General features: G+C 42.6%; 1 pseudogene; it reads left to right on the top strand.

Moving 5' to 3' along the window:
• The first annotated feature begins 594 nt into the window (after positions 1 to 594).
• Positions 595 to 16,226, top strand: part of LOC139156630 (cytochrome P450 2K6-like) — a 69,116-nt pseudogene continuing 53,484 nt past the window's right edge.

Below are 16,226 nucleotides of genomic sequence, written 5' to 3'. Positions count from 1 at the left end.
AGATAGATAGATAGATAAAAGATGGTTGGATAGGAGAAAAAGTTGGCTGGTTGGATAGATATATTAGATATATAGGTATGTAGGTAGGTAGGTAGGTAGATAGATAGATAGATAGATAGATAGATAGATAGATAGATAGATAGATAGATAGATAGATGTACAGTATTCATATCCTAAAAGAACATGGCTTTTGTGCTGCCTCTGCTGCCACTAGAGGTGGCCGTGGGGGAGCGGCGTATATACGACGGCTTCAACTTGGCTCCCGGCCTGAAATTCACTCAGAAGTGGGCAGCCGGTCCGCCGGTTCCTGGTACGGCGGAGGAAGCTGCCAGGGTCAAGAAGGGCCTCCACGCCTGGCCCGGCGCCAATCGAGAGGTTCTCTCGGGTGGTTCCGGGCTCGGCACCGCGGCTCCGCCTCGGGCCTAGATTGGCGAGAGGCCTCGGCGGAGGCTCCTCCCCGCCGAGTTGGGGCCGAGCCGAGGGAAGGGGGCAAGAGGAGACGTCGGCGAAAGGGACCGCTGCGGAGGAGGCCCCCGCGAGAGCTCGCCGCTCGGTTCGCCGCCTCTTGAGGTAAGGCACCCGCGCAAGGCCCCTTTCAGAAAAGGTGTGGTAGTCGACTGGACCCAGCTGCCGTTCCGGCGGGCCGGGGCTGCGTTTTCTCCACGCCTGATGCCCGCGAGGGGCTTCCCGGCCATCATTTAAGGGACGCATTTCGGAAGAAGGCGCCTTGGAGACCTGCTCCCCCCTCATCCTCTCTTCCCGGGTCTATTTGGGAGAATGGCCGTGCGATAATAAGAAGCTGGAGGGTAAAATGAGGAGTTTAAGAGCAGGCGGGACCCCTTTCCCACTCCGGTGTGGGGGAAATTGAGGGTGGGGACTCCTCCCTTAGTCTTTCATGAAGGGATTTGAATTCTTTCCCCCATATCTGAAGGTGGTGGGAAGAAGTGGAGAAGTGGAAGGGAAAAAGGGGAGAAAATAACGTGTCGGGCTATATCGGTTTTGGAGTTTCTGCGTTTGCAAGAGACCTTCTCCCTGGATGGGGGATGAAGCTCCTCCATGTTTAGATTTTGCTCGATGTTGGCTGCATTTGCTTTCACGGTTGAAAAAGGCGGTTCAACCTTTTGGGGACTTTTTAATTTGTTTTTAAAGCAAAGGGGTCTTCTCTAACATTTTATCATGCAGGAGGAAGTGCAGAATTAGGGACGCAGTTCATTTGATACTGGGAATCAAATGCACCACCGTCCCCTGTCCTAATGTTTCTCTCTTAACTAGTATCCTGTAGTAGATAAACATGGTTATATCTTTGTATACTAGAATAGAATACAATTCTTTATTGGCCAAGTGTGATTGGATACACAAGGAATTTGTCTTTGGTGCATGTTTTATTTATTTATTTATTTTTGTCCAATACACAATAATACACAATGAAGGTTATAGAGGATATATACGAGTAGAATGTATCAAAGAGAGTATAGAAGAGAAATATAGCAGTAATATATAACTAGAGAGAATAGCCGAGTATAGAAGAGTATAGAAGAGAAGATATAGGAGATATAGGAGAGACTATAGGACAGGGGACGTTAGGCACCCTGGTGCACTTATGTTCGCCCCATATGCTCTCAGTGTACATAAAAGAAAATCATACATTTTTGTACTTGACAAACTAACTAACTAACCAACCAACCAACCAATCAACCAACCAAATAAATAAATAAATAAATAAATAAATAAATATAAAATGCTGATTGAGGGGGTCTGTGTTCGGGCTTTGGAATAACAATTCATTTCAACCATAATTTAAGATTTCCACAAACCTTAGAATCAAAATTTAGCTAGAGCAGACTGTTATCTGCAATATCTGCAATAATTGAGAGTGCAGGGTTGGAATCCCAGCCGAATGAATTGGTAAAATCTGGCAAAATGATCGTCTAGCTGAATTGTAAGGGCTTCTATGGTTTTGGAACTTACATTATTATTATTTCTCTGTGTCTGTCTGTGTTTCCAGAATGTGGAAGAAACTGGTGCATCTTTGCACTTTAGGGAACGGCTTCAGTATGTAGGAAAGATGCACTTATCTAGGCACTCTCTTAGGCCTTACAGGTAAAACCAGAGGCATGATGTGTTATCAATTTCTTTCTAAATGAAAGACTTAATAATCGATTTTTTAAAAAAATCTCAGTTCAACTTTCTTACTTGTTCTATTTCTTCTCTCCCCCACCAATCTTTTAGCCAAGTTTATGTTAACTGTTACAAATCAGCTTCAAACCTGAATTGCAGTTGAATGGTAGTGATGGAGGAAAAATGGCAATTATAATTCAGTCTAAAAATCTGGTGGTGGTATTTTGGGTACATTAATGTGTGCTCTTGTCCATAATAGTGGCAGCTCTTATTTTTGATTGGGTTTATACCCATGAATAATGCTATTATGCTAGAACCAGTTTCTTGATTTTTCTGAATGAAAGACTTAGTTCTTCCAGAAGCCAGAGACACCACCAGGCCATTCCACTATTGGAGGAGGAATGTGAAACTCGAGGTCAAGCCCTGTCCCAAACCTCTTCAGGTAGGAGAAGAGGGAGAAATCAGAGACTTTGATATATCTGAGGATTAGGGCCTTAAACCCGAACAATTTTCCTTTGTTGGTTTGTTTCGTTCTCAGCTCTTCAAATCCTTATTGTTCAAGGCAAAAAACACCACCCACTTGAGATCAAATCCAATGCCCCAGGATCCTGTATCGGGGTAAGCTGATCCTACAGATCCTCTCTTTGCAGAGCCCAGGGTGGAGATGAAGTAAATTCAGCACTCAAGCTCTTCCTTGACATTGTCCAGAAACTGTGGGCATCGCCAGGTTCAGGCCTCAATCCCAGTAAGTTAGACAAATGCCTTTATAATGTGGAACCTACACTCTATAGCGTGCTTCAGATTGCCAAGGTGGACGGTCCACGAGTGGCCCAGGCCTCTCACTCCGTGGTCATGGGCTCCCTGAAGAAGTTTTAAAATCTGAGAACGAGAGGGCAGAGCAATTATTGAATAAAGTTCATCAGGCTGATACCTGGCCTTTAAAGGTTTCTACGGCTGCTGCCTTTTTAAATAGAGCTTCCCTGCTTTCGCTCAGGCAGTTGTAGGATAGATCACCAGTAGATGACACAAGGCCACACCAAGATTTGAATGTTATGGTGGCCTTAGAATTTTCAGCCGATGCCATGCTTAATGTGGTTCGTTTTATGGCCAAATCTATTGGGTCTTCTGTAGCCACTAGGTGGCTCTTATGGCTACAACAGTTCCAGACCGACACTCATAATAAGTGGGGCTTGTAGTTCAAGTGTTTGATCTGATCAGACAGTTCAGGACCAGGCTGCACCCTACCGATAGGACAGCCTTCTTTGGTATGTCCCATTCCTGGATGCTGTCTCCCCTAACATGGAGAAGGGGCATTGGTCTTACCTGAGAGGCTCCTTCTTGTAGCATTGGAGACAGCATCCAGTCCCACCTGGATTAACGTCTCGTCCTGGCTTACTACAACATTTTGTGAACTCTGGGAGCACCACAGTAGTCTGCATCAACACCTTTGTCACAGGAAGTGTAGGCATGTCATCTATTTTGCAGACTCAGTCCCATTGGGCAATAGACGGAGTTAACCCTTTCTTGGATACTGTCTCCACGGCTACAGAAAGGAGCTTATCAGGTAAAACCAATGCCCCTTTTCTGTGTTTATCATACCAGCATGAACCATGGGAGTTGTAGAAAGAAGCAGTGATATGAGCTGTGAATTAATTTGAAAAATGAAACTCTATCTGCATATCCATATGCAGTTTCCCATATTAGCAGGAAGCATAATGAAAATAGTCCAACATACATAAAAGACTAGAGGTTGGAAAAGCTTCTGTTGCTACCTTAGAAAGGAAAACTGTTGAAAATTGAAAATTGCTTTTATAGGTTGCCCTTGAGTAGCATTTTGACTTGGTAATGCAGGTTGTAGCAGCAATGTGATCTAGTGATGTTCCATTTTATTTTCTGTATCTGTTTAATCTCAGGTTCTGGGGAGGGATTATCCCCAATGAAATATGAATCAGGCCAGGCCAGACTCCTCCCCTCCAAGGTTTCTGCTCTAGAACATCATGTCTACCCAACCCCCCTCAATTTGAGACCTGTACCCACCCTTTTGACCTTCTGAAAGCTTGAAAACCTGGCTGTGCCAATTGGCCTGGGGCAAGGGTAGACAAAGTTGACTCTACTATGGGATGTGGACTTCAACTCCCAGAATTCCTGAACTAGCATGATTGGCTCAGGAATTCTGGGAGTTGAAGTCTACAAGTCATAGAAGAGCCAACTTTGCCTACCCCCTGGCCTGGGGCTCCAGTGGGGATATACTATCCTGGAAGGGCTGAGGTAAGACTCCACCCCGTGTACATCTTGCTCCCTTCCCATCTTTGATGATTTCTAGTTAATTTTAACATACTTTTTATTATTTTAATGTTTTAACTTGTTACTTGGTTGTAAGTCATTTCCTCTTGGAGGTGGGCAGCACACTAAATACATGCATATATAATACATACATGCATACATACATACAAAAATACACACACACACACACACACACAAATCAGCCCTTTTATAGTATTGTATTATTCTTACCTTGTTGATTGTTTAAATTGTTTAAAGACGCCCTTCAAACCCCAAGGGTTGTGCCTCTCTGAAACAGCTTAGAGTAGAATAGACAGCTGCCTTTTTATAAATGAACTAGAATATACTGGATTCTCATTGCAGAGATTGTCAAACTCATACTGCTTTCATTATTATTGTTATTTTTCTCTGAGGGGGGGATTTGTTCCTGCTTCTGTTCCCTGCTCTTCAATATATTCAATCACTCTTGCTGAAGTTTGTATGGTTTCTCTCTGTCCTAGCAATTGTCCCAGCAATTCTGAACTGTTTTAGCTTGGCTTGCCATTTAGCACATGGTGTTCCTGATAGCTATCATTTATTACGGTTCATTGGATTGAAAATTTCTCACAGTTTGTGTTGTATATATATTTTGAAAGTTTAACTAATTCAGATTTGAGCCAGAAACTTCACTGTTTTGTTTGGTTGTGAACTTTCACAAGGGTTTTAAAGGATTTTAAAGCACCTTGGAAAATTCATTTGTTGAAGAAAATATTTCATTTCTTCCTCAACACCAGAAACCAAACCATTTCCATCTAGATCTTAATGCATGGGTAGGGATCAAGGTGGAGAACAGTTCAGAAATGAATGATATGTGATAAAACAAGATCTTAACTTATGAAGCCAAATATCTGAATTGATAATATTGCACTTGAACTAAAGGTTCATCTAATTAGTTCATCCAAGTGCCTTGTATGACAGCACACTCAGATTTTTTTATCAGATTCATACCATTTGTGATGATCACAATCACAAAATTGGCTGTTTCAGGCAATTTCCAGAGTAAATAAACCACCTTGGTTTACCTCAGTAAAGTTGCAATAGCCAGGGAGATTGGCAGACAACTTAATGGGCTGCAGTACATTGCTGAAATTTTCAGTTGGGGTTAATGGAGTCAAACCATGTTACGTAAACCTGATGTACATGCAGAAATTTTCTGAGCTTATATTCAGATAAAACTTTTGTGCCCAATGAAACTATTGTGGAACCACTTAAGCTAAGAACAAGCCTGCATGGCATAAATTTGACAGTGTTCGTATCTTACCAATTAATAATTGTGTTGGGTTATTCATTGACGTGGTTAGGTCAGAGGTCCCCAACCACCGGAATACGGACTACTACTGGACCTGGAGCCGTTTGGAATCAGTCCATGGAGGTGGCAGGCAAATGTGAGCACATGCATCCCCACTTGGGCAAACACATGTGTCCCGTTTGCATGGGTGGTATGCATGCTTGTGCAAATGGAAATGCACATGTGCTTGCCCACTGCTCATGTAGAACCAACCCCATGTCCCCACGCTGTTCAACAAGGCCGGAAAGGTTGGGAAACTCTGGGTTAGGTATCACCAGTATGGTAATGATATTCAGCTATATACCACTGCCCTCAGCAATTCAGTACCTTCCCAGTTCTTTTCCAGGGCCTGTGGGTTTTGGAAATCTGGATGACGAACTGAACCCTTGCAAAACGGAGTGGTTCTGAGTTTTAGGCCTCCTACTAATTTTCTGACTGGGATAATTGTATTCCCCCCATAAACCTGGTAATAATATTGCTTTTTATTAAGGAGCAGGTGGCAGCTATGGCTATGTATAAATCTACCTTATATGCTAATTATGCCCAGTTCTGGATTGGGAGGTTCTGCTTGTGGTCAGTCCTACTTAGTCACTTCCTGGCTGGACTATTATACAGTAATGTGTTCTACATGGGGCTGCCTTTGAGTATTCAGAAGAAGCAGTTGGTCTAGAATTCAGTGGTGCAAGCAGGTTTAAGGTGCACCATATAATGTCATTACAGATTGTATTACAAGCTGCGCTGGCTTTCACTAGATTCTGGGTGCAATTTAAAATATTACCTCCGGAACTGCCTTCTACTGCACGAATCCCAGTGGTCGATAAGGTCCCACAGAGTTGGCCTTCTCCGGGTCCCGTCGACCAAACAATGTCGTTTGGTGGGCCCCAGGGGAAGAGCTTTCCCTGTGGCGACCCCGGCCCTCTGGAATCAACTCCCCCTGGAGATTAGAACAGCCCCCACCCTCCTTGTCTTTCGTAAGTTACTCAAGACCCACCTATATCGCCAAGCATGGGGGAATTAAGACATCTCCCCCAGACTTTCTTATATTTTATGTTTGGTATGTATGTGCTGTATGGTTTTTAAATTGTTGGGTTTTTTTAAATACAGTATAATTTTATTATTAGATTTGTTCCATTGTTATACTGTTTTTATTACTGTTGTGAGCCGCCCCGAGTCTTCGGAGAGGGGCGGCATACAAATCTAATAAATTGAATTGAATTGAATTGAATTACTTGTCGTCTATAAATCCCTGCACAGCACAAGGTCATCTCATTTATAGGACTTCTGTCTCTAATTCAGTGGTTCTTAATCTTTCTAATGCCGTGACCCCTTAAGGCAGTTCCTTATGTTGTGGTGACCCCCAACCATAAGTCTAGCGCCAATTCTCCCAATAGAGCTTTAAATTGATTGGCAGGAAGATCAGAGGGACACCCCCACTGTAAATGCCTCATTGGTCAGATTGTAAAAATATGTTCCAAAGCACCAAAATAGACACTTTAGTTCCTAACACCATGGGAAATTTGTCTTTTCCCATGGTCTTCTTAGGTGACTCCTTTGAAACGGTCATCTGACCCCCAAAGGGGTCTTGACCCCCAGGTTGAGAACCACTGATCTAATTGTTTCTGCTGTCCCATCAGATCCAGTGGGAGGGGCATGACCCATTTCATTCTGTGAGACAATGTCATTTAGTGGGATCCTGAAGATGTTCCTTCTTTGTCACCAAACTACCTTAATCTTTTGAAGAGCTTCTCTTTTGAGATTCAGATGGCTTTCAGCCTGCTAACCTCTTAGAATTGAAGTCTTGGATTTGTCTTCACGATAGGACTATATACGAATCCCAGTAAGTTTCGGATTATGATGTTTTGCTTCAACTTAACATAGAATATTATGCAGAACCACAAGATGGATATCTGTGTAGGGAAAAGAGTGTATAACTCTTGTTCCATGTATAGCTCTCCCACCTCCTGTTTTGCAGGTTTTTAAATTCCATTGATGGAAAAGACAGAATAAAATAGACAAAATTTTCCAGGAGTTATCAGTGGAAAACTAAAGACAATTAGTTACAGTAAATATTATATACCTAACTTAGACTGACATCCCCAACTGTCTCACAATGGGAAAAAACCCAGAATTTCAGAACTCAAGTCTCCCCCTACTTTTTATGAAATGAATGAAATCACTGCCATACCTCTTGCAGCCTTTGACCATTGAAGATGACTAGGGTAAAAAAATACATTGTATAATTACAAAAAATTGTCCAGACTCTATGACCTTTTTTGGACACATGATAATCTTGTGGGGTGAGATCTAGGACCTTCTAGAACAGGGGTAGGCAAACTTGGTTCTTTTCTGACTTGTGGACTTCAACTCCTAGAATTCCTGAGCCAATCATGCTAGCTCAGGAATTCTGGGAGTTGAGGTCCACATGTCATAAAAGAACCAACTTTGCCTACCCCTGTCCTAGACAATTCCATATCTGTTGCTCTTTGTTTTATAGACCTTGCCATTGACATATCTTTGATCGGTGTAACACTTTTGAGCCAAACCTTTACTAATATCAGAATAATTTCCAGATGGAGAAATGCTTAAAATGTCAACGAGGGCTTTCCTAAACTTGAAATTGTTCTTTTTTTACGTGACATATTTATTAGTGTGGCATAAACAATACAAAAACTAGCATCTGGAAATCTGAGATGGAAGGAAAGCTTCCTCCACTGCATTTCCTTTTACAAACCCTGTATAAGAAACTGTAATGTATACTGGCAGGCAGGTGGCCATGTTACAGAGCTAAGTGAGGAGCCCAATTTTATAATAGCTGCCATGGGATAATCTGACAGCTTGTACCTGGCACAGAGCAGTATTTAATTGCATTCTCATTCTTAAGAGCACTTCAAAGCTAAGTTCTTTTTTTCCCCTCCATTTATCCTTCCACCACACCCTTCAGTATTGCCATAACCTGTACACAATTTACACTAAAGTTGGACTATTAACCTTACTACATTTGTTCCTCCTCCTAAGAGTTTAAATAAACAGGACTCCAGTGCTGCTTACACATTAGCCATTTATTATCCATTTTCTTCAGGAAGTATAGTACTACGGTTGGTGTCCTTTTTAAAAGAAAATGTCATGGGGAAATGCTTGCTGATTTTATGTGAGCTATAACTTTCCTATTTTATTTGCCCGTTTATTTTCATTGTGTTAAGTGTGTAACTGAATAATATCTAAGGGGGAACTGAGGGATGCTTAAATTATAGTGGAGAGATGATAAATGATGTGGGGTGTTTCCACACTAACTTCCTGGTTTCTGGGTGATTTGTTTTGCAGTGTGCAATCTATTACACTGGCCGTTCCTTTAAGAGAAATTGAATGGGATGGAGGGAGGGAGGAAACAGACAAAGCATCTAGATACAACATGGATATTATCACATTCCATTGCATTTTTCTGAGGTGGACTTATCTGTTGTGCAGGATTGGTCATTTAATCATTGTTTGTACAGTAAAGTGAGCCTGAGAAAGGACTTGTGCCAAATTCCTGGTCTTTTTCATTCTGGGTGGGATTGCGGTCATTAAGTATGGGGTGGATTTTTCTTTTTCATGAACTTTCCTTCAGCAAATTAACAAAGAATTTTTCTTCCAGGACAGCATACTGTAATGAATTGCTGATATGACTTAACAGTCTATCAAGGGCCTATTTAAACATTTAGCTTTTTTCCTGGTACCTGTTTAACTGTGATCCTTGAACAGGCAGTTATTCTCATGGCAATCCAGTTAAAATATGATTTTCAGACTGTATGTAAGGGAATGATTGGATGGTCTCCCAGAGAGGAAAATGTTTGCAAATAAAAAATGTTAATGTTATTGGAGAGAAAACTAATGAGATCTAAAATTGCCAACTGATCTTTGGGGTAGGGCAACATGAATGGCTGCATCCTGGGAACATTAACCTGTGATGAGCTGCATAAGGTTTTATGTTTGGTGCACAGTGCGTGTGCCCATCACCCGACTGATAATAACCATCACCACCACCACCAATTGCGTGGGATTCAAATATTTACTAGTTTATATATATATATATTTCCTTGGCTCTACTTTGCATTTATTATTATTGGAACAGTGATTGGAGTTTATTTTTCACCTTTACGTCACAGATTCTACTCAGCATATAACCTTTCACCTTATTCCATCGTGCCATCAGCTTCTCCAATTTATTTTCATCAAAGTTATTTAATCTTATTTCCATGATTTCAAAATGAATGTGATCCACCATGTACCAGTACCAGTTCTGTAGTGTCCATTTTATAGACTCTTTCTAACCCAATACCACTGCCGCTTGAGCACTTTCCAGTGCTGCAGTTTTTATTTCTTTAAAATCTCTTCGTTCTTTTTATTTAATTAATATTGCTTTTTCTTTTGTAATTATCCAATTAATATTTAACATTTTATTTATTTCATTCTGCACTTCCTTCCAAAATTTCTGAATTTCTACACATTCCCAGAACATATGCATGAAAATTCCTTTCTTTTGGCAACCATGCCAACATTTACCTTTCTCTTTCCCCTGGAAGTGTGCAAGTTGTGCTGGTGTACCATTTATGTAAAATTTTTCTTCTCATCTCTTTAACTCTTGTGTTCTTAATCTTATGTATATTTTCTACTATTTCTTTCATTTCACTTTCATCTATTTGTAAATCATTTTGCCAGAATCTTGTCAAACCTTTTATTACTTCCTCTTCTGCTTGCGATAACATTCTATGTATATTACTAGCTAGTGCTTTTGTATCATTGATCTTTTCTTTTAATATTTTCTCTAAGCAATTTTCTTCTCTCAAGAAAGTTTCTTTATTCTCACTTTTATTTAAATATTTACTTATTGCATTAATCTGCAGCCATTTCTGTTGACCCAGCCACCATTCCAGCCGAGTTCTGCTAACTCTCCCGTCCTTCTCATATAATTGTTCAATTCTCATTATCCTTTTACTATTTAACTCTTTTATAATTCTGCTTAAGTTAACATCACTACCTGTATTCAATAAACATCACTACCTGTATTCAACAACCAAAAAAAATGGTTTTATGTTTGGTTTTGGAGGCTGCATTACGATCCTGGCATTCTTCAGGACTGACTTTTGCCAGTAGAACTTTTAAATTGATTTTGTTTCTGTTATTTGATTTTAATTTGATTCATGCTTGCCCTATCATATTGGCTGTGTTCAGAATACAGAAATTATTCTTAAATGCAGTATATACTTGTGCCACAGAGCAAGTTTAAGATGGACAAGGAAAAATGATAGCATCCATTCAGACTAAGTTTAATTTTTCTATATCCTTGTTTTCTATTCTTTAATTTTATTTATTTATTTATTTATTAATTGGACTTTTATGCCGCCCCTCTCCGAGGAATTTATGATTCTCCCCATATTCCTTATTTTATAGCTCTCTTGAAGATTATGTCCTCTGCTCTAATTTTTCCACTGGTTCCCACTTTTGAAAAAAACCCCACACCCAACAATATGATCTTACTTGTGTTAAGATATTTCTAATTCCTCTTGTGGTCCAAGCTATGCACTCCAGGAGATGCATGAGAAAGAAATTAAAACAAATTCAGAGACCACATTACTAGCAAAAGCAACCTGCCTGGCCTGTTTTTTTAATGGAGCACAATACAGGACTTCTGAAAGAGATAATAAACTATTAGGAGATTCCTATGGAAAAAAAGTCAGTCATTCGAATAGGATGTTATACTGTATTTTTCAGAGTACAAGATGCACTGGAGTGTAAGAAGCACCTTAGTTTTGGGGGAGGAAAATAGGGAAAAAATAATCTGCCTACCAGGTATTCATCTGGCTAGTCCTTAGTCTGGTCAGCTTCAGCACATTCATTTGCTGGCTTTGAGCTCATGAGCTTGCTTTTTATCCCCTAGCTGGGAATTAAAAACAGTTTCTCCGTACTGAAGGAGTGGGTCCAGCAGTCACGTGGGTTGCTCCTGTCCAATCCGTTGGAACTGAGCCTAGTATTAAAAAAGACTGCTGGATCTGCCCTTTCCCCAGAATTCGCTCAGTTCGCATCCTCGGATGTGTGTGAATGCTCGTTCCTCTCGATAAAACACCTTCCCTTCGATCTCTCTCCTAAAAACAGTAAGAACCGGTTCATAAAATATAGGAAATTCAAAATGCATTCCTTATCTTCCATTTTAACAGCTCTACATCGGGGAGACTTTATGGTGTCCCTGGATCTCACGGAGGCCTACCTCCATATCCCCATTGCCAAGGTCCATAGGAAATTTCTGCGCTTTGCCTTTCAAGGCAGGCACTTTCAGTATAGGGCTATGCCATTTGGGCTCTCCTCAGCTCCCAGAGTTTTCACTAAACTCTTGGGATCCTTGGCGGCTCATATCCGGGCCTCTCCCATTCATATTTTATGTTATTTAGATGACATTTTAATTCATGGAAATTCCAGAACTGGTGTGGCTGCAGACCTCTCTTTTACCATGTCGGTTCTACAGAATCATGGTTTCTCCATAAATCTTAAAAAGAGCCACCTTGATCCATCCACTTCCATTCTGCATCTGGGAACTATCATTAATTCTGAGATATCCCAGGTTTTCCTCTCCACTGAGAGAAAACGCAGCATTTTGGATCTCATTGCTCGCATCCTGCCCCAGCAATCTGCCTCCATTGCCACCCTATCTTCCCTTTTGGGTAAAATGGTGTCATGTATTGGTATTGTCCCCTGGGCCCGTCTTCGCGCCAGGGAACTACAGTGGCTTCTATTACCATTCCAGAGATCGGGCCACAGCAACTCGAATCGTCGCATCACCATCCCACCGACGGTTCGCAGATCCCTCAAGTGGTGGACTTCTCCAGCCCTAGACAAGGGATCTCCCTTCCGGTGCCCCGACCAGTTTGTAGTCACCACAGATGCCAGCCTCTCGGGCTGGGGAGCCCACGCCCAAGGTCTTTTAGCTCAGGGCACATGGTCACCGGAGGAGGCTTCCAGGCCCATCAATTGGCTAGAATTAAGAGCCGTGTCTCTAGCTCTAAAACAATTCCAATCTCACATCTCCAACCAGCATGTGTTGATTCTCACCGACAATATAGCCACCAAAAGCCATATTTGCAGACAGGGAGGCACAAGATCCAAGGCTCTCATGAGGGAGGCCCTGAAGTTAGGCCTTTGGGCAGAGAAGAATCTCCAGTCGCTTCTAGCCGACCACATCTCGGGGAGCCTCAACGTCCAAGCGGACTGGCTCTCGTGAGCGACCATAGATCCAGGCGAGTGGAACCTCCATCAGTCACTGTTCCACCAAATCTGCCTCAGGTTCGGCCATCCAGTGTTGGATCTATTTGCGACCAAGGCCAATGCCCAGCTCCCTCGCTTCATCTCCAGGTTCCCGTCTCCGGGAGCAGAGGCAATCAATGCTCTCAGGAGTCCTTGGCCTCCAGGTCTATTGTATGCCTTCCCTCCAATTCCAATTCTGCCAGACGTGATCAACAAAATCCTCCTGGAGAAGGCCCGAGTAATTCTGATTGCCCCTCACTGGCCTCGCAGGCCCTGGTTCGCGGACCTCCAACAACTGTCCGTCCAGGACCCCTGGCGACTCCCCGTTTCGGAGGATATGTTGCGACAGGGGGCCTCCTTCCATCCGGATCCAGAGTGGTTCCACCTCACCGCCTGGCTATTATCCGGAGGGACTTAGACCTGCGAGGGTATGACCCGGACACAGTGGAAATCATCCTGAAGTCTAGAAGAGGGTCTACCAACCGGATCTACGACCATACTTGGTCCAAATTCCATCAGTGGTGCTCGCAGGAGGGCTTATCCCCCCTGTGTCTTCCCATCCACAGGATAATCACCTTCCTCATGAAAGGTTTCCACCAAGGCCTCTCTACCAGCACCATCCGCCGACACCTGGCCGCCATTTCTTCCGTCTTGGCGGGGCCTCGCAGGCAGCCCCTCCGCTCTTTTCCAGAAATCCAAGAATTTCTAAGAGGAGTGGCCAACCTCAGGCCTTCTAAAATCCACAGATATCCTACCTGGGACTTGCCACGGGTTCTCCACTCTCTTACTCAGGCACCTTACGAACCCCTGAACTCTGCGTCCCTCAGGTACCTATCCTTCAAGGTAGCATTCCTGGTGGCGATTACATCCGCCCGACGCATATCTGAGTTGGCAGCCCTTTCTATCAGACAGGACCTCTGTCAGTTTCACCAGGACAAGGTGGTTCTGCGACTGGACCCCACCTTTCTACCAAAGGTCAGTTCCATGTTCCACAGATCTCAGGATATCATATTACCTTCCTTCTGCCTCCAACGAGAGCATCCCCTGGCAACTAGATGGCACACTCTGGATCTCACTAGAGCGCTAAAGGTTTATATCCAACGCACGAGATCCATCCGGAGGTCTGAAGCACTCTTCATAGCCTACCATCCCAGATCCTTGGGATCCAGAGTGTCTTCTACAGTAATAGGTCGTTGGATCAGAGGGACCATCTCTAAGGCCTACGAGACAGCTTCCCTATCCATTCCAAGGAATATTACAGCGCATTCCACCAGAAGTGCTGCCACATCTGCCGCTTGGGCGACTCAGGCTCCGTTGGAAGAAGTCTGCAAAGCAGCCACTTGGGCCTCGCCAAATTCCTTCATAAAGCACTACAAAATCGATTCGTACGCATCAGCGGACGCTGCCTTCGGCAGAAGAGTACTCCAATCCGTTATCTCTCACGATAGCAATGTACTCCCACCCTAGGGACCTATCTCTTGGGTATGTCCCACGTGACTGCTGGACCCACTCCTTCAGTATGGAGAATAGGCGTTGATTGCTTACCTGAACGCCTCTTCTTGTACGGTGAGTGGGTACAGCAGTCACTTCCCTCCCTTTGTGTGGTCTTCTTTACCTTCTATTCTATTTTCTTATAACACATGAGAGTTGAACATTAAAGAGCTTCACTACTGAGCCTAGTCTACGGATTCGCGAATTCTGGGGAAAGGGCGGATCCAGCAGTCTTTTTTAATACTAGGCTCAGTTCCAACGGATTGGACAGGAGCAACCCACGTGACTGCTGTACCCACTCACCGTACGAGAAGAGGCGTTCAGGTAAGCAATCAACGCCTATTCTAAAACACATCACTTCTCTCTTATCTCTCTCTGGTAAAAAGTGTATCAAAATACCTGGTTTTGTAGTAGATGCACTAATTGCATCTAAGAGCCGAGGTGGCGCAGCAGGTAGAGTGCAGTACTGCAGGTCACTAAAGCTGACTGTAGATCTGTAGGTCAGCAGTTCAAATCTCATCACCGGCTCGAAGTTGACTCAGCCTTCCATCCTTCTGAGGTGGGTAAAATGAGGACCTGGATTGTGGAGACAAGATGCTGGCTCTGTTAAAAAAGTGCTATTCCTAACATGTTGTAAGCCGCCCTGAGTCTAAGGAGAAGGGCGACATAAACATTGGATAGATAGATAGATAGATAGATAGATAGATAGATAGATAGATAGGATTTTCCAAACATTCTTCAATGAGTGATTACATCACTTTATTTATTTAGTACACTTATAAACTTGCAGTGATCTAAGTAGAAGTAATTAAAGGATGGGCCATGACAAGTGCATCCATCAGTTCCAAGGAGAGATGGAGACGATATATCAACTGATGCCAAGTACCCATAAGCAGGCCAACCATCTGGCCATCCAGGATTTCTAATGCATCCAGCAACATGCCCAAGCTACAATCTGACCTCTGAAAGGTGAAAAATGATCCAAGGTACTAATTGTCCAGTCTTGGGAACACTCAACCAAATCAACTAGAACCAAGCAACATGTTGTTTTAAGATTTCATATTAGCCAAATATTCAAGAAGAAATTCATAATTAGGCTGGAATGTTCCTGAGAAGAAGGTCTACCTTTGTTACAGCCCAGGTATTTGTTAGATGTTACTAAAGATATTTGCATCTTCAGTAACTGCTTTCTTCTGGTTATGCTCTAACACAGGGATTTTCAACCTTGGCAATTTTAAGCCTGGAGGACTTCAGTTCCCAGAATTCCTCAGCTGGCTGGGGAATTCTCTGAATTGAAGTCCACCAGGCTTAAAGTTGTCAAGGCTGGAGACCCCAGCTCTATCAACAATGGGGGTTTTTTAGGACAGAGGGTCCTCGGATCCTCCCACAAATGGCTTAGAGGAAGGTTTTAAACATGCTTGTAAAGGTTTTGGTAATATGTAAATGGTTTCCAGGAGATCTGGCAAAACTGTGACAGGTCTGAATGTTTAATTGCTCATAAGATGTGCAATTCCTGACCAAACAAGATTTTGGTATTTTTTAAATTGTTTTGTTTGGCTTCATTGACATGAATAATTTTAGGCAGGGTTTACACAACTATATACTACGGGTTTTGTCCTTTGTAGAAAATGGCCAGTTCCATAACAAAGATAACATACTTCAAAGACAGGTTAAATGAGCTCAGTATATCACAGCTGTTTTAACTCTGGTTTAAACACAGACTAACTCTAGA

Source organism: Erythrolamprus reginae, chromosome 1 (assembly GCF_031021105.1).
Source record: "Erythrolamprus reginae isolate rEryReg1 chromosome 1, rEryReg1.hap1, whole genome shotgun sequence".
NCBI lineage: Eukaryota > Metazoa > Chordata > Lepidosauria > Squamata > Dipsadidae > Erythrolamprus > Erythrolamprus reginae.
This window is presented reverse-complemented; position numbering and strand designations above follow the sequence as displayed.